Below are 24029 nucleotides of genomic sequence, written 5' to 3'. Positions count from 1 at the left end.
TTTTTTTTTTTTTTAAATTTGTTTGTTTGTTTGTTTGAGACAGAGTCTTGCTCTGTTGCCCAGGCTGGAGCGCAGTGGTGCGATCTAGGCTCACTGCAAGCTCCACCTCCCGAGTTCATGCCATTCTCTTGCCTCAGCCTCCCAAGTAGTTGGGACTACAGGTGTCCGCCACCACGCCCGGCTAATTTTTTTGTATTTTTTATAGTAGAGACGGGGTTTCACCATGTTAGCCAGGATGGTCTCGATCTCCTGACCTCGTGATCTGTCCACCTCAGCCTCCCAAAGTGCTGAGATTACAGGTGTGAGCCACCGCGCCCGGCCCTTTCTTAGTCTTTACTTTGTCATTGCAGATTGGTGGCAGGGGACTTGTTTGAGGCTGAACATTATCCTCATCATGAAAGGGTAAGAGTTCCTTGATGGCTTAGGTAAAATAATCAAGTGAAATAAAGAAGAGGCTCACTTCAAAAAATGCTAAGAGCCCACAAGAAGAAAGCAAGATGACTAGAAGAAATCTTTGAGGACAATACCTCTAAGTTGTGAGTGAAATCCTATTTGCTGATTTGCTCTTCACGTCTCTCTTGATATATATTTGGTAATTTTTATGAAGTGTGGCTTTTTTTTTGATGAAAAAGGATTATTTATTAATAAAATAACACTGTCGAGAATGAACTTGGCCAACATAAACTGGTCAGAATTTATTCCTAAGACTTCATCTTGTAAGTAGATATTGAGAAAACAAACTTGAAAGACTATTTGGGCCAGGTGCGGTGGCTCACACCTGTAAACCCAGCACTTTGGGAGGCTGAGACAGGTGGATCACTTGAGCCTCAGCCTCCAAATAGCGTGCACCACCACACCCAGCTAATTTTTGTATTTTTAGTAAAGATAGGGTTTCACCATGTTGACTAAGCTGGTCTTGAACTCCTGACCTCAAATGATCCACCTGCCTTAGCCTCCCAAAGTGTTGGGATTACAGGCGTGAGCCACCACACCCAGCCTCATCTCACTTTTATGTGAAATCTGTAACAGTCAAACTCATAGAAGAAGATAACAGAAAGCAAGTAGCCAGGAGCTGAGGTGGTGATGGTCAAAGGTTACAAAGACCCAAATGGCTTCACTTGTAAATTCTATCAAACATTTAAGATGCCAATAATTCTAATTCCACACAGATTCTTCCAGAAACTCGTGAGAAAGAAGAGAAAACACCATCCAGTTCTCTTTATCGGGTCTACACTAACTTGTACAGAAAATAAAATGAAAGCATAAAAGCAAACCAACAAATAACCTCCCAACCCATACCTTTCCTGGACATTGACCTGAAACTCTTTAACAAAATATTAGCTAATGAAATCCAGCAATGTATAAAAAGAAAAATGCGACCGGGCGCGGTGGCTCACGCCTGTAATCCCAGCACTTTGGGAGGCCAAGGCGGGTGGATCACAAGGTCAGGAGATCGAGACCATCCTAGCTAACGTGGTGAAATCCCGTCTCTACTAAAAATACAAAAAAATTAGCCCGGGCATGGTGGCGGGTGCCTGCAGTCCCAGCTACTCTGGAGGCTGAGGCAAGAGAATGGCCTGAAACCAGGAGGTGGAGCTTGGAGCTTGCAGTGAGGAGATCGCATCACTGCACTCCAGCCTGGGCGACAGAGTGAGACTCCATAAAAAAATAAAAATAAAGAAAGAAGAAAGAAAGAAAGAAAGAAAGAAAGAAAGAAAGAAAGAAAGAAAGAAAGAAAGAAAGAAAGAAAGAAGAAAGAAAGAAAGAAAGAAAGAAAGAAAGAAAGAAAGAAAGAAAGAAAGAAAGAAAGAAAGAAAGAAAGAAAGAAAGAGAGAGAAAAAAGAAAAATACATTATGACCACGTATAAATAATCCCAGGAATAAAAGGAGCTTTAAGTTTGAAAATCAATCAATGTAATTCAGCATGTGGACAGACTAAGAAAGGAAAGCCATATGATAGAACGCATTTGAGAAAATGTGAGATCTTTTAATGATCAGCAAACAAGAAACAGAAGGGAATTTCTTCAAACAAACGTGATATCTACAAGAACACACAATATCGTGCTTAAAAGTGAAAGGTTGAATGGTTTAGTCCCACGATCCAATACAAAACAAAGATATCCACTCTTGTCACTTGTATCAAACATTGGAAGAAGTCAGGAAAAACAAAAGAAACACAAACTGGAAAAAAGTAAAATTATCCAAATATTATTGCAATGATAAGAAATGCATGAATAATAAACTTTTACTATCTTAACTTCATTATACTATTTCTTATGAAAATTTACCTCTAATTTTGTTCAAGTCAAATAACTAATCTGAATATGTTGATGGATACCATGAATACCTTAACTCTACATTCCCACTCAGACTTCTTTTGTAATAGTTCAAAAGTAAAGTAGGACTGGGGGCAGTAGCTTATTCCTATAATCCCAGCACTTTGGGAAGCTGAGGCAGGTGAATCACCTGAGGTCAGGAGTTTGAGACCAACCTGGCCAACATGGCAAAACCCCATCCCTACTAAAAATACAAAAATTAGCTGGGCGTGGTGAAGGGCACCTATAATCCCAGCTACTTGGGAGGCCGAAGCAGGAGAATCGCTTGAACCCTGGGGGCTGACGTTGCAGTTAGCTGAGATTGTGCCACTTCACTCTAGCCTGGGTGAAAGAGCAAAACTTCGTCTCAAAAAAAAAGGTAAAGTAGGTCCACCATCCTAAACCAAGACGACCTAAAACCAGTTGATCCTGTCTAGAAGCCCTACCTGTTGCTTAATGATTGGTACTTTCTTGTGTTTCGTTGTGTTTTGTGACGAGTCAAGCAGCAAGTCAATATTGAATTACTTTCCAAAGATACTATCGGTGGGGAAAATGTTCTTTGAGGAATATTTAGAGTACAGAACAATTATGCTAAGAAACAAAATATACTGATGTTTGTGATACTGCTTTCATTTTGTAGCAACACAATGTACCAATGAACTGTAACTCGTATTTCTTTTGTAGCCTAAATTTAACTTTCACTTAATCTTTTTCCTACATGTTGTATTTTAGCTATGACTACCTCCAAAATGACTATCTGTAGAACAATGGGGTTTTATGCCCTATTTTTTTAAAAGACTAATTGTGATAATTAAGTTTCCTAGTACCTTTAACAACCTGAGAATATTAAAATAAAAAGTGTATAGTCTGACCTCATAGCAGATGCTGAAGTGTGAATATAAGACACTGACTTTGAGTGACACCTCAAGAGCCAAAGAGAGCATATGGAAGAAATAGTCAACCCTGCTCTGCAATTTTAAGTGGCTTGTCAAAGTCTTGTAATGTGTAGTTCTTATTGGATTTCCGAGCACCTTCCCCGCCCATCATTCTCAGAATCCTATTATAGGGTTGATGACTAACATTTGAAAAGTTTTACAGGAAAACTACAGTTCCAAAATGACGTCACACACAATTAGGTGGCAAAGTATCTTTTTATTCCTTTTTCCCAATCCAGGGTTCTGATTTGTGATCCTGTGACCCCAATTATAGGTTGGTGTGAATAGGTAGGTTTTCTCTAAAGCCCTACATTTAAAACTCTCTTGCTGTTTTCTCTGATTTCAAAGTCAGTGTTCTCTTTCGACTCTGCAACACATGAAATCATGTTCTCCTCTTAGCTGATTTGCAGAACACAGATTTGCTCATGTTCTTCAGTCTGTGGCTGAATAAATGTTTTCTAGCTGCGTATCAGCCTTCCTCACTTGCTCAGTCACAGACACATCCCTCAGTTAAGTCAAAGGGAATGATATCCACGAAATTTATCAATAGTTTATAATGCCTGAATGTCTCAAACATACAAAGAAAAGCGTACATGGTTTTTTCCAAAGGAAGAGGACAGATAATATTGCAATATCAATCAGCCTGTTCTCACACTTTGCATGTTCTTCCCTTTAGTAAGGGATTCCATAGGTAAAACTCTTAATATTATTTTGTGTATAGCCTTTATTTGTTATAAAGTGCCTGCAAATAATACTAGCACTAACTCTGGAATTAGGAGATTAAGATTTTATATTCAAGCAAGATGGCAGAATAGGAATCCTCCAGCTTCACTCCCTCCATACAAATCCACCAGCAACTCCCTGCAGACAACAATGCCCCCATGAGTATCACAGAGTGCAGAAGTGAGGCTGAGACACCCCCTTGAACCACAGAACTGAGAACAGCAGCGCACAAAGTGTGAGAGGGGTGGCTTCACTTTTACTTCATTCCCTACCCTGCTCCCAAGCTGGCACAGTGCCGCACACAGTGGATTTCCCAGGATTACAGAGGGAGGACAGAGCTGGAAGTGAACATTCATCTTCCTGACCATTCTGGATGCATCACAGAAGGCATTCTCTTGTCTTGCCCCAAAGGAAATATTGGGGGTATCAGCAGGGCTAGACCACCTGGGATCAGACAGAAACAAAGAGCAGGGTTCTTTGTTTCACATCAACCAGCTCAAGGATCTTGGCAATTGCTCTGCATTCTGACCAGTGGAGGCACACTTCCACAAAAGCTAGCCAACAGCAGCACTGTGTGGGAAGCGTGGTGGACAGGTCACCCAGGCTCGGATCCCTGGCCAGCTTCCACCTCCAGTCCCAGTGCTCTCCTTGAAACTTTCCCAGCCTGTGAGATAGGAGCAGGTTGGCGATTATCTGCAAAGGGAGTATCTGGCCCTGCCTGGTCCAAGCTGCTGAGTTTTGACCCGGCCAAGTCCTTGATATGCTCATTAATTCTTTCTCAAACTGAAAATCAGAGGCGGGGCAGTGATTAACTGCAGAGGGAGTGTCTGGCTCCTCCCAGGCCCAGCGGCCAAGTGGCCGATGCTCCAATTCTTGGTGATCTGCTTAAGGCTACCCTGGAAAGGCAGGTAAATCCATGTCTATCCATAGCTGTGGAGTTTAGCCTCTGGCCCTACCTACCCTGAGTTGTTCAGTAGCCATCCTAGATACCTTGCCCAACCGCAGAGACCAGCACGTGGCCCTGCCCAACTACAGGTCCCAAACTACATTCTGGCCAGCCAGGAAGGACAACCTCCACCACTGCCCAATCAGAGGCAATCAGAGCCCAGTCGGCAGATCTGCCTTGCTACTGAGTTCAGCCAGTGGTCTCACCAAACAACAGACCTCAGAACTAACCTATGAGCAGGTCTCACTGTACCCCAGAGCAGTTCCACTGAACCCCAGAGCGTAAGTAACATCCCAGCCCAACTAGAGAACACAGTAGTAAAGTCCACCTCTCCGAGGTTGCCACCACCTGGCCCTACCAGAATCAAAGACTGGATTAAATAATGAAGGTTTTTCCACCACCAGAGAACACCAGCAAAAGCTGGAAGGGATGGCCATTTCCTCAAATGCACAGGCACCAATGCAAGACATAAAGACTATGAAAAATCAGAGTGAAATGACAACACCAAAAGAAACTAATAAAGTTCCAATATTAGACCCTGAAAAAGCGGAGATCTATGAAATGACAAAGAATTCACAACAATCCTCTTAAGTTCAGAGAACTACAAGAAAATAAAGATAGAAAATTAAATAAAATTTGGAAAACAGCTTATTGGCAAAATGAAAAGTTTGATAAAGAAGCAGAAACAGAAAAACAAATCCTAGAAATAAAAAATGCAGTAAACTGAATTTTTTCAATAAAAAGCTTCAACAGCAGGGTTACTCAAGAAGGAGAAAGAATCAGTGAACTTGAAGATAAGACATTTGAAATTTTCTAGTCAGAGGAGTGAAAAGAAAAAAAGAATGAAAAAAATGGAGAAGGCCTATGGGATTATGGGAAACTATCAAGAGAACTAACCTATGTACAATAGGAATTCCTGAAGGAGAAGAGAGAGAGAACGCCCCAGAAAGCATGTTTAAGAGAATAATGGTGGCCGGGCACGGTGGCTTACACCTGTAATCCCAGCACTTTGGGAGGCCGAGGCGGGCGAATCACGAGGTCAGGAGATCGAGACCATCCTGGCTAACATAGTGAAACCCCATCTCTACTAAAAATACAAAAAATTAGCCAGGCGTGATGGTGGGCGCCTGTAGTCCCAAATACGCAGGAGGCTGAGGCAGGAGAATGGCGTGAACCCGGGAGGCAGAGCTTGCTGTGAGCCGCGATTGCACCAATGCACTCCAGCCTGGGCGACAGAGCAAGACTCCATCTCCAAAAAAAAAAAAAAAAAAAAAAAACAGCAGCAACAAAAAAGAGAATAACGACTTAAAAGTTTCCAAACCTGCGGAAAGATGACAACATTCAGGTACAGGAAACTCAGAGGTCTCCCTTTAAATTCAACCCAAAGAGGAATTCACCAAGACGTATCATAACCAAATTATCAAAAATCAAAAGACAAGGAAATACTGAAAACAGCAAGACATAAGAAACATAAGGCCAGGTGCGCTGGCTCACACCTGTATCCCAGCACTTTGGGAGGCTGAGGTGGATGGATCACGAGGTCAGGAGTTCACGACCAGCCTGACCAACATGGTGAAACCTTGTCTGTACTAAATACAAAAATTAGCCAGGTGTGGTGGCATGGGCCTGTAATTCCAGCTACTCAGGAGGCTGAGGCAGGAGAATCGCTTGAATCAGGGAGGCAGAGGTTGTGATGAGCTAAAATCACGCCATTGCACTCCAGTCTGGGTGACAGAGCGAGACTCTGTCTCAAAAAAAAAGGAAGAAAGAATGAAAGAAAGAAACATACTACATTCAAGGGAGTCCCTTGATGACATCACTACTCTCGTAATGAAGATGGCAGATATCCTGTGGGTCAAGGCTGAAGCACTTGGCAGGAGATTAGCACCTGCCTCAAATATGCTTCCCACTAGATAAATACACTATTTCAGTACTTAGGACAACTTGTCCTTAACTTTGTGATTTCAGAGATGTTAGTGGAAATGTAGGTGGAAACACAGTAAGACAATCATTAGGCATTTGTCAAAACTATCTGTCAATGAGATGAAATGTGTTACAAGCCTGCAAAAATACAGAAGGTAAAATACTTGGGGTACTTACTTTAAAAGGCAAAATTTCTTTTAATTTGCAAAATAAAGTAAATATTTTAAAAGACAGATTTTCTAACTTTGCTTTATGTATTCCTAATATGTTGCCTAATTTTTTCTCCAAAGGGAAAAATTGATTTCCTCATGGTTAGTTTAAAAGAGAATATAATACAAAGGGGGCAAAGATTCAAACAAAATTTAAGAAAAAATAAAGTAAATTTGAACTGTTTGTCCCATCTGGCAGCCCTGTGATTAGTGATACCGAGGGGCGTGTGGAGGGGTGTGACTGGTGAATTGCAATCATTGCTTTCTATCTGGTGTTGACGCGGGTGTCAAAAACCAGTTGACAAGTGATGTGTGTTGGGCAATTCTTTTGATAACTTAGTTCAAGTTTCTGCTCTTAGCAAACACCTAAGTGAAAAACACTGTAAATATTCACTAGCTGGAATGCCTGAAGGCTAATCAGTTCCTGCTCCATGTCCTATATGCACTGCATCCCATCAGATGGTTGAGATGAAGTGGTGCAGTATGGGATATGCGCTCTTATTCAGAGACCCACCAGTGACAAATTCTCTGCTTTAGGCAGTTAAGAGTAGTTTGATGCCATCCTGCAAATAAATGTCAAGCTAATAATAAATAATGTCTCCAGGAAAATCTGTAAGACCTAAACCACTTTCCTTAAAATAAATCTTACTGGCGGTAACTTGATTTTACGAGAGTGAAAGAAACGCTATTGGATTCTGAAAGAAGCTGACATATGCCTGGCGCTTAAAAAATGAAACTTTGTAAAAAAGGAATAATGAATTATTGGGGTTTTGGGGTTTTAAAAAATAAATGTGAGACCTTATGCTTAGAAAATAATCTTAACGTAGTTGCATTGGTCATTACCCAATCCATAGAGAATGATGGGTTTTCTAACACCATACTGACAGATACAACTTACACAGTCTCTGCTCTCCAAAAGCTTTCATGTGAAGATTGTGATCAATTAAATCAACATGTAGGACAAAATTTGGATATGAAACTCTATCACAGACATAGGAAAAACACGGCAAGATCCACGCTCTTGAATCTCCTTTCAAACACAGTAATTGGTTTAATATAAATAAAATGTTTTTTTCCCACCCATCCACTTACCCCTAAAGAAAGCAAGCATAAGCAACCTCATTTCCATTTAAATCAATAAATCTGAACACAGAATTTTTTAAGTCTCATGTATGCAATAGAAAATAATAAGCAATGCAGTGGTCACCTACAAAGTGTCCATTTTAAAGTGAGGGGTAATCCTCAAATGAAACTTTAAAATAGGGAAGAGTAAAATTCAATGCCATGCCAAGTTATTACTGGAATTCACTAGGAAACAAATGAAACTAATTTCATTGGGTTTGATTGAGAGAAATACTGTGCCAGGTTTTTCCCAGAAAATGTTTGACAATCACTGTTCCATTTGATTTTTAAGCTCTTATGCATTGCAAAGAAAATGAAATCCATATGTTTCTAATTCACTTACACTCAACTCATCAAATGTGTGCTGTAGGAGTTCTTGAAGTTAGGCAGCTTCTAAACCATATTTCATCCTTGCTAAATAGAGCTCAAAGACAGAACTGACTTATGTTTAACTCTATAATTAATTTTTATGCTATCAGAGGAATGCCACTGAACTTACGTGTTTTAATATGCGTTATTATCCTCCTCTCGGATATAGGCAAGGGGTACAAAATGTTTAGCTAAATAAATCCTCACTGTCCTTTTTGCCTGTTGCCTTTTTGTTTCCATTGTTTTTCAAGGGAAACAAAAGGAATTAGACTTGCAAAGAAAAATCTGTTCTTTCCTCAAGGAACATAACGTATGTGATTACTTTCCTCCCTAAGTCTTCATGTAAATCATAATGCTAGTCGGCAATAGAGCAGAGTCATTCTCATGTCTAGTTCTTGGTCAGACTTTTATTCAGAGGATTTTGGTGAGAGTTCGATTACTGTCTATAATCACTTAGCTGTAATGGTAACAGCATGAAAATAGCGACTGTGTTGTTCAGTTTTGCATTCTCACATCTGGCACGACACCTGGCTGGTCCTTTCAAGGTGGCTGGCACCCTGCCCAGTGTTCTTTGTTCCTCAATGGAGTGCGAGTGGGTTTTACCATCCATTTCTTTGAAGCAGGCATGTTTGGGGATAAAATAAAGATGTAACACTAAATCTGACATTGCGTTTTGCAGATTTAAAACATTTTAACTACTCCAGTCATTATAACATAAAAGTTCTTCAGTCTTTCAAAGCTGCTGTATTATAACCCAAATGGGATTCGGGAGAGTTACCAAATGAAAAATCCACTGCACATGTTTACTGTGGCATCAGGAACATTCCAAACTGCCCCCTGAAATAAGTTTCTTTCTCAAAGACAGTGTTTCTAAGATCAGGGCTTTCTCTGTCCTTTCTTCCATCACTGGTGGCTGGAATTCAGCCCCCTACAGTCAGCCGTCTCCTAGTACATGAATCTTTGAAGTAAGGACTTTATAAAATATATATTTACCGCATTAGGCTCTTTTTCTCCATTATACTTATTCCACAGATGACCCCACAATTATTTTCCAGTCCCTTCTAAAGGATATTTTATTATTAATTTTCTTCCAGCAGGGCTTAAGTTGGCAGTAAGATATAGAAAACAAAACAAAACAAAACACCATAAGTACTTAAGGTTAGATATACCTGATAAGATAAGCTGTGCAACCTTGGATAAATAGCTCAACCCCTCTGAATTTTGATTTAGTTATTTCAAAAGCGATCCAAATAGCTAGTTTAGCTGCCGTGCACAGTGTCTCATGCCTGGAATCTTAGCACTTTGGGAGGCCAAGGTGGGCGGATCACTTGCAGCAAGGAGTTCAAGACCAGCCTGGTCAACATGGCGAAACCCCCTCTCTACTAAAAATACAAATATTGGCCAGGCGTGGTGGCACATACCTGTAATCTCAGCTACTCGGGAGGCTGAGGCATGAGAATTGTTTGAACCCTGGAGGTGAAGATTGCAGTGAGCCAAGATGATGCCATTGCACTCCAGCCTGGGCAACAAAGCGAGGCTGTTTGTCATAAAAAAAAAACAAACAAACCCTAGTTAAAAGATTGTAACACAGGCTGGGCACGTGGCTCATGCCTGTAATCGCAGCACATTGGGAGGCTGAGGCAGGAGAATTTCTTGAGCCCAGGAGTTTGAGACCAGTCTGGGCAGCATGGGGAGACCCTGTTTCCACAAAAATTTTTTTAAAAAGCCAGGCATGGTGGTGCACACCAGTGCTCGCAGCTACTTGGGAGGCTGAGGGGAAGGTAGCTTGAGTCTGGGAGGTCAAGGCTGCAGTGAGCTGTGTTCACGCAGTTGCACTCCAGCCTAGGTGACAAAGTGAGACTCTGTCTCAAAACAAAACAAACAAACAAAAAAATGAAAAATAAGTAAAGATTGGAGTACAAATTAAATGAGAAAAAACCCACAGTGCCTAACACATAATTGATTCTCATAAATACTAATGTTTTCTCTCTACTCTGACAGCCTGAAGACTATCCCATCTACCTGCACTGTCATTTTTATTCTTTCAGTGCATTTTTGTCAGGTATGAGCAAGGTAGTATATTAGGCAACTCAGACATTGCAGCGAAGAAAAGAGACACGATCGCTTTCTTTTCAAATGGAGTAGAGGAGAGAGACATTAAACAATCGCACAAATAAATAAACATTTACAAATTATCACTAACTATAAAGGAAAAGTAGAGTACTATGAGCATTGTTACTCCCAGACACATACCTCCTGCTCAGCCAGGTTTTCCTGGCAAATATCAGGATTCATAACATCCAGTAAATTTTCATCGTCCTGGCTACAGTCACATGGGATGCTTTGAAATCCTACCTGATTTTTATGAAGTGAGGAGAGATCAATACTTGTATTTATCAACCATACATGCCACGTACGAAAGAGTGTGGGATCCATATTAAAACATCAGTGTAAAGAGAGACGAACATTATCATTAGTATTTATTTATTACAAAACTGTTGAATTATTATTAAGTTCACGTCTAGAAGGCTGTGTGATGCATCTGTTTGCACTAGGGATACCCTATGCACAATATTTTTGTTATCAGTAGAAAGTAGATAGTAGCCTTCATATTTTGCTGCACTGGAATGATTGTGGTCCTGTCAATTTTGTTAACAAAGATTTGGAATTCGGAAACAATGTCATGAGTGGTGATCAGGGACCCAGACCAGCCAAGGCATAGAGTTTCCATCACATAGCTGAATCACGATTGTAAATAGTGTGCTCAGCTTGGTTCTGGGCCATGTGAAATAGAACGTAGAAGACAGAGAATACCCACCCTTTCTCCAATATAGGGGTGATCACAGGCCAAATTTAAAAACAGGTAAGAGTGATCTGTGTACTTTTCAGCTTGCCCTCTGTGTCTTTTCCCCAAGCTCCCAGAGCCAGGATATTATTTAAAGTTACACACCTGAGCCCGCTCAAAGTGATAAATGTTCTAAAGCAAGTGAAGGAGGATTTAATTTTGTTATTTATAGTTGTAAAAATAAACTCATATTTTTAAAATGTAGAACATACAAAAAAGAAAAAAGTCCCAGATTTTCATTATACCAACATACATGTCGTTCTCATATATTTCCTTTTCCCTCTTCCCATATTACGTAAAGATAATACATACTATTTGGTCTCCTGATCTTATACCATTTTACTAACTGAGGCATTTCTCCTCTTGCAATTTTGTATTTTTCAACATCACATTTAATGGCAGCTGGTATTTCACTGGCTAGACGTGCATCTTGATGTCGTTAATCCTTCCACTTGTGCTGGAAAATTAGATTGGATCCAATGTTTTTTGTTACTACAAATAACACCATAAAAATTCCTCTGGTACGTAGCTTGTTTTTCTTATTTAGGATAATATCCTTAGAGGTCCCAAAAGGGAGACTTCCAGGGGAAAAGTGTGGGCAAAAATATGATGCCACGTTGTTTTCCAAAGATTATCTCTTTCAGCTGACTTCAGAAAGATTTGAGAGCATCAGCTACACTTCTTTCTTTCTCCTCTTGCTTATTACCTTGTTATTTTATTTTATTAGCTTTCTACTTTGAAATAGTAGATAGAGTCGCAAGAAGTTGCAAAGAAATGGACAGGGAGATACCAGTCAACCTTCACCTAACCTCACCAAATGTTAACATCTTCATAACTATAGCACATTTTGTTATAACCATAGTATTAAAACCAGGAAATTGACTGGCTGTAATTCACAGAGCTTTAGATTTCACCAAACATGTAACTCTGTGTGTGTGTTTGTACCCACATCTCTATGCAAATTTATCACGTGTGTAGCTTCACATATCCAATACCACAATCAAGATGCTTTACCGTCACCAAAGGCTCCTTCCTATTACCCCTTACTGGCCACACCCACACCTCTGTTCGCATCCCTAATCCCTGGCAACCATTAACCTGTTTTCCATGTCTATAATTATGTCGTTTCAGAAATGTTGCGAGTGGCAGGGGGCAGCCAAATGCCTAGGTAGATGGCGTGGGTCCCCAGTGAAACACCACTCCCAAACTGAAGACAGTTTAAAGCCTGAAAGCCAAGCTACAAGCTAAATCCTCGGACCAGATTGAGAACTTGTCTTCCTGTTTGCAGTGCTTTCCTGATCGATCGCTACCCTTCACCTATTTTACCTATACCTACCCTTTCCTAATTGGTTTTCTATTCTGTTGTGCCCACCTTTGAGTGGTGTCTTTGCTTCAACCTTTTTTCCATACTCACAAACTAATCAGCACACACTCCCCATTTAGAGTTCATAAAAGGCCCTGGACTCAGCCACACAGGGAAGTTCCCCACCATCAGGTAAGGGAACCCCCCTCACTCCCTGTATGCTCTCTTTGCTGAGAGCTTTCCTTTCACTTAATACATTCTACTCCCCTCATTCTCCTCCACTGTCTGCACATCTAATTCTTCCTGGCTGCAAGACAAGAGCTAGGACCTAGCTGAGCTAAGGAGCAGAAAGATCAAAACAATATTACATAATGGGACATAGCAATATATATCCTTTGAATTGGCCTTTTTTTCACTCCACATAATTTCCTGGAAGTTCACCCAATTGGTTGCATGAATCAGTAGTTTGTACCTTTTGTTAATGAGCAGTGTTCTATTGCGTGCATGTACCACAGTGTGTTTAGCCAATCACCCCGTAAAGGACACTGGTTAATTTCCAGTTTCAGGCTACAATGAATAAAGACTCTGTAAACATTTATTTACAAGTTCTTTCTACAAATAAGTTTTCATTTCCGTGGGATAAATGCTGAAGGGTGCAATTGCTGGATCATAGGTTATGTTGTGTGATACGCTTTATAAAACACGGCCAAACTGGTTTCCAAAGTGGTTGTGGCATTAAACACTTCTACCAGCAACCTATGAGTGATCCAGTTTTTCTGCATTCTTGCCAGCAGTTTGTGTTATCACTGTTTTTTATTTTAGCCATTCTCATAGGTATATAGTAATATCTCATGATTTCAATTTGCATATTTCTAATGACTAATGATGTTGAATATGTTTTCATGTGCTTATTTGGCATCTGTAGATGTTCTTTATGAAATATCTATTCAAGCCTTTTCTCCATTTTCTAATGGATATTTTTAAACATTCAGTTTTGAGAATTCTTTATATATTATAGATATAGGTCCTTTGTTGGACACGTGATTTGTAAATATTTTCTCCCAGTTTTTATAATTTTTATTTTCATATTTTTAACAGGGTCTTTCCCAGAAGAAGAGTTTTTAATTTTACTAGACTTCATTTTACAGTTTTAAATTAATGAAATATGTTTTTATTGTCAAGCCTAAAAATCTTTGTGTAGTCCTAGTTCTCAAAGATTATCTCATATTTTTTCTAGAAGTTTTACAGTTTGTTTTGTTTTGTTTTTTCCCCGAGATGGAGTGTTGCTCTGTCGCCCAGGTTGGAGTGCAACGGGGCATGATCTCAGCTCACTGCAACCTCTGCCTCCTGGATTCAAGCAATTCTTCTACTTCAGCCTCCCGAGTAGCTGGGATTACAAGCACGTGCCACCATGCCCAGGTAATTTTTGTATTCTTAGTAGAGAAGTGGTTTCACCATGTTGGCCGGGCTGGTCTTGAACTCTTGACCTCATGATCCGCCTGCCTCGGCCTCCCAAAGTACTGGGATTACAGGCGTGAGCCACTGTGCCCAGCCCAGTTTTATAGTTTTATATCTTACTTTTAACTTCATGACCTATATTGAGTTACATGTTGTATAAGGTGTGAAGTTCAGGTTATAGTTTTCTTTCTGTGAACGTCCAATTCTTCCAGTACCATTTATTTAAAATGCTCTGTCTCTTCCATTGAATTGATTTTTTTCCTTTGTTAAAAATAAATTGGATCCATATTTGTGTGGATCTGTTTCTGAATTTATATTCTGTTCCACTGATACATGTTTATCCTTCTGCCAGAATCACAGTCTTCGTCGATTTAGCTATGTAGTAAGCCATAGGTTCAGGAAGAGTGGTTACTTTCAATTTATCCTTCTTTCTCAAAATTGTTTTGGCTATTCTAGGGCTTTCCCTTTTACATATAAATTTTAGAATCAGCTTGTCTTTGTGTACAAAAAACCTTGCTAGATTTTGATAGGAATTGTGTTAAACCTATAGACTCATTACTATGTTGAGTTTTCCAATCCATAAACATAGTATGTCTCTCCAAGTATTGAAGTCTTCTTTGATTTCTTTAATGAGCATTGGAATTGTATTATTTAGATCTAGTATGTGTTTTGTTAACTTTATACCCAAGTATTTTGTTTTCTTTGGAGTAATTGTAAGTGGTGTTGCATTTTTAATTTGGTTTGTATATAGAAATGCAATTGATTTTTGTGGGGTGATTTTGTAATCTGTTACCCTACTTAACTCATAAATTCTACAATTTTTTGTAAATTCCCTGGTATCTCCTTTATAGACAATCCCCTCATCTGCAAATAGAGACAGCTTAATTTCTTCCTTTCTAAGCTGCATGCCTTTTATTTCTCTTACCTTATTGTCACGGCTAGAACTTTTAGTAAAATACTGAGTAAGAATGGTGAGAGCGTATATCCTTGCCTTGTTCCCAGTCTTACAGAGAAAGCAATTAGTCTTTCACCAATAAGTATTATGTTAGCTATGGATTTTTCAGAGATGCTCTTTATAAGGTTGAAGACATTTCCCTGTATTACCATTGTATAGAAAAGTGTTTTTTATTTTTTTCCTTTTTTTTTTTTTTTTTTTGAGGCAGAGTTTCACTCTGTCGCCCAGGCTGGAGTGCCGCGGTGTGATCTCGGCTCACTGCAGCCTCCGCCTCCTAGGTTCAAGTGATTCTCCTGCCTCAGCCTCCCGAGTAGCTAGGACTACAGGCGCCTGCCACCACGACTGACTAATTTTTGTATTTTTAGTAGCGATGACGTTTCTCCACGTTGTCCAGGCTGGTCTCAAACTCCTGACCTCAAGTGATCCGCCCACCTGGGCCTCCCAAAGTGCTGGGATTACAGGCGTGAGCCACTGCACGTGGCCGAGAGGTTTTTTAAAATCATGAATTGTTGTTGAATTTTTCTTCAAATGCTTTTGTTGCATCAATTGATATAATTACGTAAATTTTCTTCTTTAGCCTGTTGATGTGGTGGGTTACACTGATGGATTTTTGAATATTGAACCCACTTTGCATGTCTGGTATAAATTCTACTTTGTCAAGGTGTTTTATTCTTTTTATACATTGTTGAATTGCTGAAATTTTGCTGAAGATTTTTCATCTAAGTTCGTGAGAGTTATTGATCTACAGTTTTCCTCTCCATATTGTCTTAGTCCGGTTTTGCTATCAGGGTAATGATGGCCTTGTAAAAGGAATTAGGAAATACTCCTTCCTCTTTCTGGAAGAGATTGTGTAAAATTGAAGTTAATTATTTAAACATCTGATAAAATTCTCAAGTGAAAGATTGTAAAATACAAATTCAATTTCTTTATGGTTATAGGACTATTTGTGTTATCTATTTCATTCTTTTTGAGTATTGGTAGTTTTTGGAGTGTGGGAAAGCGAGGAAGGAAAAAGTCTTTGGGTGAAGGTGATATTACTACAGTGGTAGGCAAACTACACTTAGAAATCAGCCCCAGGTTAAACACTCAGGACCAGATTCCACTTGTTACCTTTTTCACCAATAGAGTTTCCAAACTCACAGATTTTCTGAATTATCTTTTTTTTTTTTTTTTTTGAGACGGAGTCTCGCTCTGTCGCCCAGGCTGGAGTGCAGTGGCCGGATCTCAGCTCACTGCAAGCTCCGCCTCCTGGGTTCACACCATTCTCCTGCCTCAGCCTCCCGAGTAGCTGGGACTACAGGCGCCCGCCACCGCGCTAATTTTTTGTGTTTTTAGTAGAGACAGGGTTTCACCGTGTTAGCCAGTATGGTCTTGATCTCCTCGTGATCCAACCGCCTTGGTCTCCCAAAGTGGTGGGATTATAGGCATGAGCCACCGCGCCTGGCCCTGACGGATCTATCTTTATTCCTGTGTTTCTTTTTCAACAGTACGTGTGACTGCAGACAGCTGAGAGTGGGTAACTGTGGCAGTAGCTATCAGTCTATAAGTGTAGTCTGGAAGTCAGTATCTGGTTTTATAATTTTAATGTGTGCTGATACAAGCGCTCCACCGATGGGAATCTGACGCATTGCAGAACTCCCAGTTTTATTGCACTACCCCCTCCAAGGTGCACATAAACTGACACATGTACAAATACTGGACAGTGACAGAGTGGCCAAGCATCTGCCGCACAATAGACTAAGGAGGAAAAATTCAACATCCTTTAAAATCCAATAAGCACTTTAAAAGGCAACTCTAGGAAATTTGCTCTTCATTTTAATTTAAGAATACCGATTACAGGCTGCATATAATGTCTCACATCTCTAATCCCAGCACTTTGGGAGGCTGATGCAGGAAGATCACTTGAGCCCAGGAGTTCGAGACCAGCCTAGGAAACATGATGAGAACCCGTCTCTATAAAAAATAAACAAAATTAACTGGGTGTGATGGCACACACTTGTAGTCCTAGCTACTCAGGAGGCTGAGGTGAGAGGATCACTTGAGTCTAGGAAGTCAAGGCTGCAGTGAGCCATAGTCACACTACTGCAGTTCAGCCTGGGTGACAGAAGAAGACCTTGTTTCCAAAGGAAAAAAAATTACTGATTACAAAAAGAAAAAAAAAAAAGGCTGAAATTTCTTTCTCAGGAACCTGATCTAAATGTTGAGAAAACTGTTGCTGGGTTTTGGAAGGGCAGATCCATGTTCCATGTCCCTCTTTCAGCAGCATCAGAGCATTCTGGCCAAGAGTTTCTCAGTGCCACACCCTTGGAACCATGGTCAGAGGCTTTTCCAATGTTTCCAGCCTCTGTGGCACCCGTATTCTAGAAACAAGAGTTTGTTCGCTGAAACCTTTGGCTTTTTAATCAGATAGCTGGCAAGGTTGCTATTTGCTGCTCACAAAGAATCCTGTCTTTGTGAAAAGCACACCTGTAGATTTAGAAAGGTCTTTTCCTGTTGGGGTTTCATGTGTAACATGTCTTAGCAAGTATTCACAGCGTAGGTACTCCCCTCCAGAAGTGAATATGACCATCCACATTCATGAGGAATCAATTTTGTTAAGCCTGCTGGAAGAACACAGGACCTAAGGCTGTCAACCATGCTCACCCCTGGTTGTGAGTGGTCATTAGACCATCAAGTGATCAAGGACCCTAGCTGGTCATAAATACCAGCCAGGAGTATCCAAAGTTATCCTGTCTCATTTTACAACTACTTACACATTACTAAGCCAGTTCTTGACCAGAATCCCTTTAAAAATAGAATCTAGCTTTTCTAGGCCACCATATTAGAGATTTTATTTTTAGTTTTAGAAGAATAAGACACTGGTGACTATTGTAATTCCAAACATCACGCATTGTAGGGGTTTGATCCTATAATGTTAAACATTATAGAAATTAGATCACTGTAATGCCAGATAATTACCAGAATCTGAAGCTTGTATTTTATTTACCTGTTTGCTATTGTGTTTAAGACATTTACAAAGTAAGAATATTTAAATCAGGGATCCACTTCTAACTTTTTTTTTTTTTTTGAGACAGGGTCTCACTGTGTCACCCAGGATGGAGTGCAGTGGCTTGATCTTGGCTCACTGCAACCTTCACTTCCCGGGTTCAAGTAATCCTTCCACGTTAGCCTCCCCCGTAGCTGGGACTACAGGCACGTGTCACCATTCTGGCTAATTTTTGTATTTTTTGGTAGAGACGGAGTTTCACCATGTTGGCCAGGCTGGTCTCAAACTCCTGACCTCATGCAATCCATCCACCTCGGCCTCCCAGACCGCTGGGATTACAGGTGTGAGCCACTGGGCCAGGCCCTCTAATATTTTTATTCAGACTTACTTTTGCTCTTTCCTCGTAGATCTTTTTGGTATTATTTTATAAAGTGAAAGGCAAAATGGTGAGATACCTATTCTTTAATTAATAAGTTTATTAACAGATAAGCTTACTGCAACTGAAAGTGTTTAATCTCTGTAGGTATGATGACATGAAAAAGTTTAAATTTATTTCATCTATCACCTTGCACAGTATGACAAGTGAAAAGAGGCACTGTAGGTGCAAACCCAACAATTATAGCTGCTTAAGCCTAAAACTGCAAGACAATATTCCCAGTTTCTTCTTCTAGGAACACGTGTATCTTGTTTTGGATTATATTTTTCCACTGCATTTTGACCTTCATAAGTATTTTTCAAGTCTGCTCTTTCTGTCCATATTATTATGTCTTTCTATTCCATTCTGGGAAGCAATAAGATCTGGAGTAGAAAGATGCCTCTGATTTCCCCAGGCAGAGAGAACACACCAAGGAGAAAGGTTGCGTTAGTGTTTTACCACCCTTTAAAATCGATGCTTCCCAAATGTCTGATCGAGACACTTGTTAAAAATACTGATTCCCAATCTGGGCCTTTGAAGAGTCTGATTTGATAGGCTTAAGGTGGTACCCAGGGACTTCTCTCTCTCTTTCTTTTTTTTTTTTTTTCTGAGATGAGGTCAAGCTCTGTTACCCAGGCGAGAGTACAGTGACGCAATCATAACGCACTACAGCCTTGGCCTCACCAGCTCAAGCAATCCTCTGGCCTCAGCTTCCTGAGTAGCTGGGATTGGAGGTATGTGCCACTAAATGTGGCTAATTATTTTTTATTCTTTATTTTTATTTTTATTTTTATTTTTAGAGATGTAGTCTTGCTATATTGCCCAGGTTGGTCTTGAACTCCTGGCCTCAAGCAATCCTCCCACCTCGGCTCCCCAAAGTACTGAAATTGCATGTGTAAGCCACTGCGCCCAGCCGGACCCCTCATTTATTAAGCTACTGGGACGTTGTTATCATCAGGGCAGTTTAGGGTGAATTAAAGTAGGTTCAAAGAACATCTTTAAAGGATCAGGACCACCGAGGGAGGCTGTGGAGGTTGTACTCTGCCCAGCCAAGTAGGGAGGAACCGGGCTGAAATTTTACCAGCCCTGATGGCCAAAACGTTCTCACTGGCAAGGCTGCGGGGGAACCTGAGAAACAAGGGCTTTTACATTGGTTCACTCACTGGAGGCACGTTTTTCTCAATGGTACCACTCTGCGTGTGTGTCAGCTGCTGGCCTGATCAGAATGGCCTACAGCTCTGGTTATGTGCACAGATTCCTGGGTTCTTACCCCAGATCTGTCAAAACACCATCTCTGGATTGGTTGTATTTTAAACCATCTCCTGCCACTCCCCACCACTGTGACTCTCATACGTATAAAAGTTGGAGAACCACCAAGTGCTTAGATCCAAAGCCTTTTTTAAAAAATTTTTTTTTTTTTTTTTTTTTATTTTGTGACAGAGTCTCGTTCCATCACCCAGGCTGCAGTGCGGTGGCACGATCTCAGCTCGCTGCAACATCTGCGTCCTGAATTCAAGCAATTGTCCTGCCTTAGCCCCCCGAGTAGCTGGGATTACAGGCACCCACCACCACACCCATTTAATTTTTTTTGTATTTTTGGTAGAGGTGGGGTTTCATCATGTTGACCAGGCTGATCTCAAACTCCTGACCTCAGGTGATCCGCCCACTTCTGCCTCCCGAAGTCCTGGGATTACAGGCATGAGCCACTGTGAGATCCAAAGCCTTTAAGTAGCAATCTCTTTGACAGACATGACTTCATATTCTTTTCATCCCTAAGCTTTGTGGACTTTTCAATCCTCATCAGAAGTTGCAGTCTTGAACCCGGAGGTGGAGGTTGCAGTGAGTTGAGATCACGCCATTGCACTCCAACCTGGGCGACGGATGAAACTCCATCTCAAAAACAAAAAACAAAAAACTCTCAACAAAAAACAAAAAAGCAGAAGAAGAAGTTGCAGGTGGCACTGAACAGGAATTAGAAAAGACCTGGGACTCTAGTGCTCTAATAGTACGACCTGAAAAACCAGAGTCCATGGATCCTCAATCCCTTGGGCCAAAAGGCACGCTACCAATTCCTAATACCGTTAGACCTGGAGTCTACTTATAAGAAACACATAGACCCCAACTGTGACTGTCACTACTGGAGGCCAATGACCACTCCTCCTAACTGCACTTCTATGTCAATGCAGAAGCTACGTCTCCCTCAGTTTCCTCTTAATTTCCACACTGTCCTGGATTCTGTTCCTTATGCTCCAGTCCTACTGCAGCTGATTTCAAAGTTTGTCTCTATTCTCTACAGTTTGCAAGGTCCCTGAACCTCATCTCCTTTGATATTTCATCTTATACCTGCTGCATTGCTTTCCAACCATTGATTCCCTTTGTAGCTTTTCTTCCCCACCTCCCTGACTTTTCACCACCTGATTAACCCTTATCCACCCACAGTGTTCAGCTTTGTCCAATAAGTGCCAGGGACATGGCCTCAGGACACACTGGCTTCCTTCCTGTGGGACAGAACAAACGCTTCTGGATACCTACAGCCAGTGAGGCTCCATGGGGGCTACTCAGGTTCAGCTCTCCAAGAAATTGTTTACAATTTATTTATTTAGTTCTCTGACTCGGATATTGTTGTGTCTGAGTCCAACACATTTCACAAGGTGGTCTCTGACTGAAAGCTTAGAGAAATGAGACACCAGAGAAAGGGCAAAATTGAGACTCAAAGCAAAACGAAATGAACATCACTTCAGGTTTGCCTGTGGGTCTTCCACTGTGATTGAAACACTGCTGCTCCTTTCTTAGAATATTTTGTTAGAGTTTTCTTTTGAATCTACATTGCATGTTCCCCCTCAATCCCTGCCTTCTGAAACAGTGAATGCCTGGAAGTGCTTGTGGTTTTAGCCACTTTGAGACGCAGGGAGGAATTTCTTTCCTATTTTCAGACTCGTTTCTTCATATGACTTCAGATTGCTGCTGACTCTGCTAGTGGTGACCAGGTTTCTCCTACTCCAGAGTTTAGACGATTTTACTAGACATGTCTAGAAAGTAAGATACTTCACTTCTGCAATAAACTGGTCTTTAATGTGTTTTTGCTTGACTTTATGTAACAAGAGACATAATATAGTAGGAGATCAAAAATAATTCCTTAATGTTTTTAAATAGCTTTCCAGAGGTTAAAAAAAACCCTAGATTTTGTGGAAATCATTGGTTAGGGGGAAAAAAACACCACTGCAATCTACTGATTCATCCTACAATCAACCATCTTGTCCCCAACACTGGACAGAGTGACTTGTTATTAGCAAAGGATAATTAGAAAATGGCCATTTCTGAACAGGAAAGACTACATATTTCCTATTAAATGTTATTAATGAAGTTCACTGTTTGCTTCTCTAATACAAGCTTTAGTCTTACTAAGCAATTATTTTCCCTAACACTTCCCCCCAGAAAACTGAGTAATGGATGGATAACCGTGCTGATTTTCCATGTAACTCGGCTCAACTGACCATTACCGACTCTCCTTAACAGAGTTAAACATCCTGTAACACAAATTTCCTGAAAAGCTTTGCTATGTGATGCACTTTCAGCGGCCCTGCATGCAGAGAGCAATGAGCAAAAACCAGCCCTTAGACTGAAAGTGAACCTCACACTGGAACAGAAGCACCGGCCACCAGACAAGGTTCTACGCGTGGTTAAGGGACCAACTCCAGTCACGGGGATGACACACCAATGCAGGGGGTAACATTTCAAAGGAAGAGAAGGGTCAGGCCATACCCAGTCACCCTGCCTCAGAAGAAGGGGACTGGCTTATGCAAATTACCAAATTTGGTTCAACTGTTTTCCTCACCTGTAACTGTTTGTCTTTCATTATAGAACTAACGCCACATGTTCTCACTTACAAGTGGGAGCTAAACGATGAGAATTCACGGACACATACAAGGGAACAACAGACACTGGGGCCTTCTTGAGGGTGGAAGGTGGGAGGAGGGAAAGGAACAGAAAAAAATAACTATTAGAGCCTACGCTTGGCCCCTGGGTGCTGAAATAATCTGTAGAGCAAACCCCCATGACGTGAGTTGTATATAAGAAACCTGCACTTGTACCCCTGAACCTAAAATAAAAGTTTAAAAAATGTACCCAGAGAATACGTCATGGAAAGGGAATTTCTCTTTTACTTGCAATACAGAAGAAAAGAAAAGCGCTTCTCTTACTTGGATAATGTGAAACATATTTCACTGCTGTCCACGCTGTGATAGAGTGGATTGAGGGAGAGGAGAGGCAGGAGACTGGGAAGCCTGGAGGAGTCCATAGAGCATGGCTCCTCCGCCTGGGGTATCACCCAGCCTCGTGTTCTGTCTCGGGGAGAAAGTACATCCATGCTCAAATATTAACAACCATTCTCCAGAGAATGGGCTTCTGAGCAGAATAAGATTTGAAAACTAGAATTGATATTTCGATGACTTTGGAAAAGTGATCTCTTACCTTTCTTTGTTGGTTGAAGGAGAAAGCTAGGAAACCGGTGGGAGTGTTTTGATTTAAAGTTTTGGCCGGGCGCGGTGGCTCAGACCTGTAATCCCAGCACTTTGGGAGGCCGAGACGGGCGGATCACGAGGTCAGGAGATCGAGACCATCCTGGCTAACACAGTGAAACCCCGTCTCTACTAAAAAAATACAAAAAATTAGCCGGGCGAGGTGACGGGCGCCTGTAGTCCCAGCTACTCGGGAGGCTGAGGCAGGAGAATGGCATAAACCCGGGAGGCGGAGCTTGCAGTGAGCTGAGATCCGGCCACTGCACTCCAGCCTGGGCAACAGAGCAAGACTCTGTCTCAAAAAAAAAAAAAAAAAAAAAAAGTTTTGCCAGGGTAATGGGTGGGCTTAGGTTTTTCTTTTCTTCTTTCAGTCTCTGGTATAAAGACACAGCAAGTCAAATCTAGGGGGATGTGAGGAATGAAGCAATGGGGAGTCAGTGCTTAGTGTAACCGTTCTGGTTCAGATAACAATTCAAAGTTTCTAACAAGCCCATAAACATCTGGAATCCATGCAACTGGCCTGGTGGGGTTGCAAGAAAGGCTCTCCTGAGATTTGTCAGTTACTTCCTGCCCTAATCAGGACATGCATGTGTGAATATCTTTTCCCAGTATGTCTCTACTTTCATTTCCAGGGGAAATGGTATATGTAAGTATGATTGGAATGTGGAATGAGAAAACACATTTCCTACATTGTTATTAGATGATTATTTCTATAGGCCTCCCCTAGTCAATAAGATCTGTCTGGTAATTTACTTAAAGTGTAATTTTAATACAGCTCTATTTTTCATATGTTTGTACATATATATGTATGTGTATCTTACACACATATGTAATATATATACACTACATATTATATGTGTGTTTAATATATGTGTATTATATATATCATATATAATATACATGTGTAACATATGCACATATATTTAAAAAAATAAGGAAGAGGCAGGGCACAGTGACTCACATCTGTAATCCCAGCACTTTGGGAGGCTGAAGTGGGTGGATTACCTG

The sequence above is a fragment of the Mandrillus leucophaeus genome, unplaced genomic scaffold, assembly GCF_000951045.1.
Source record: "Mandrillus leucophaeus isolate KB7577 unplaced genomic scaffold, Mleu.le_1.0 Scaffold204, whole genome shotgun sequence".
NCBI classification, from domain to species: Eukaryota; Metazoa; Chordata; class Mammalia; order Primates; family Cercopithecidae; genus Mandrillus; species Mandrillus leucophaeus.
Note: the sequence above shows the minus strand (reverse complement) of the source record.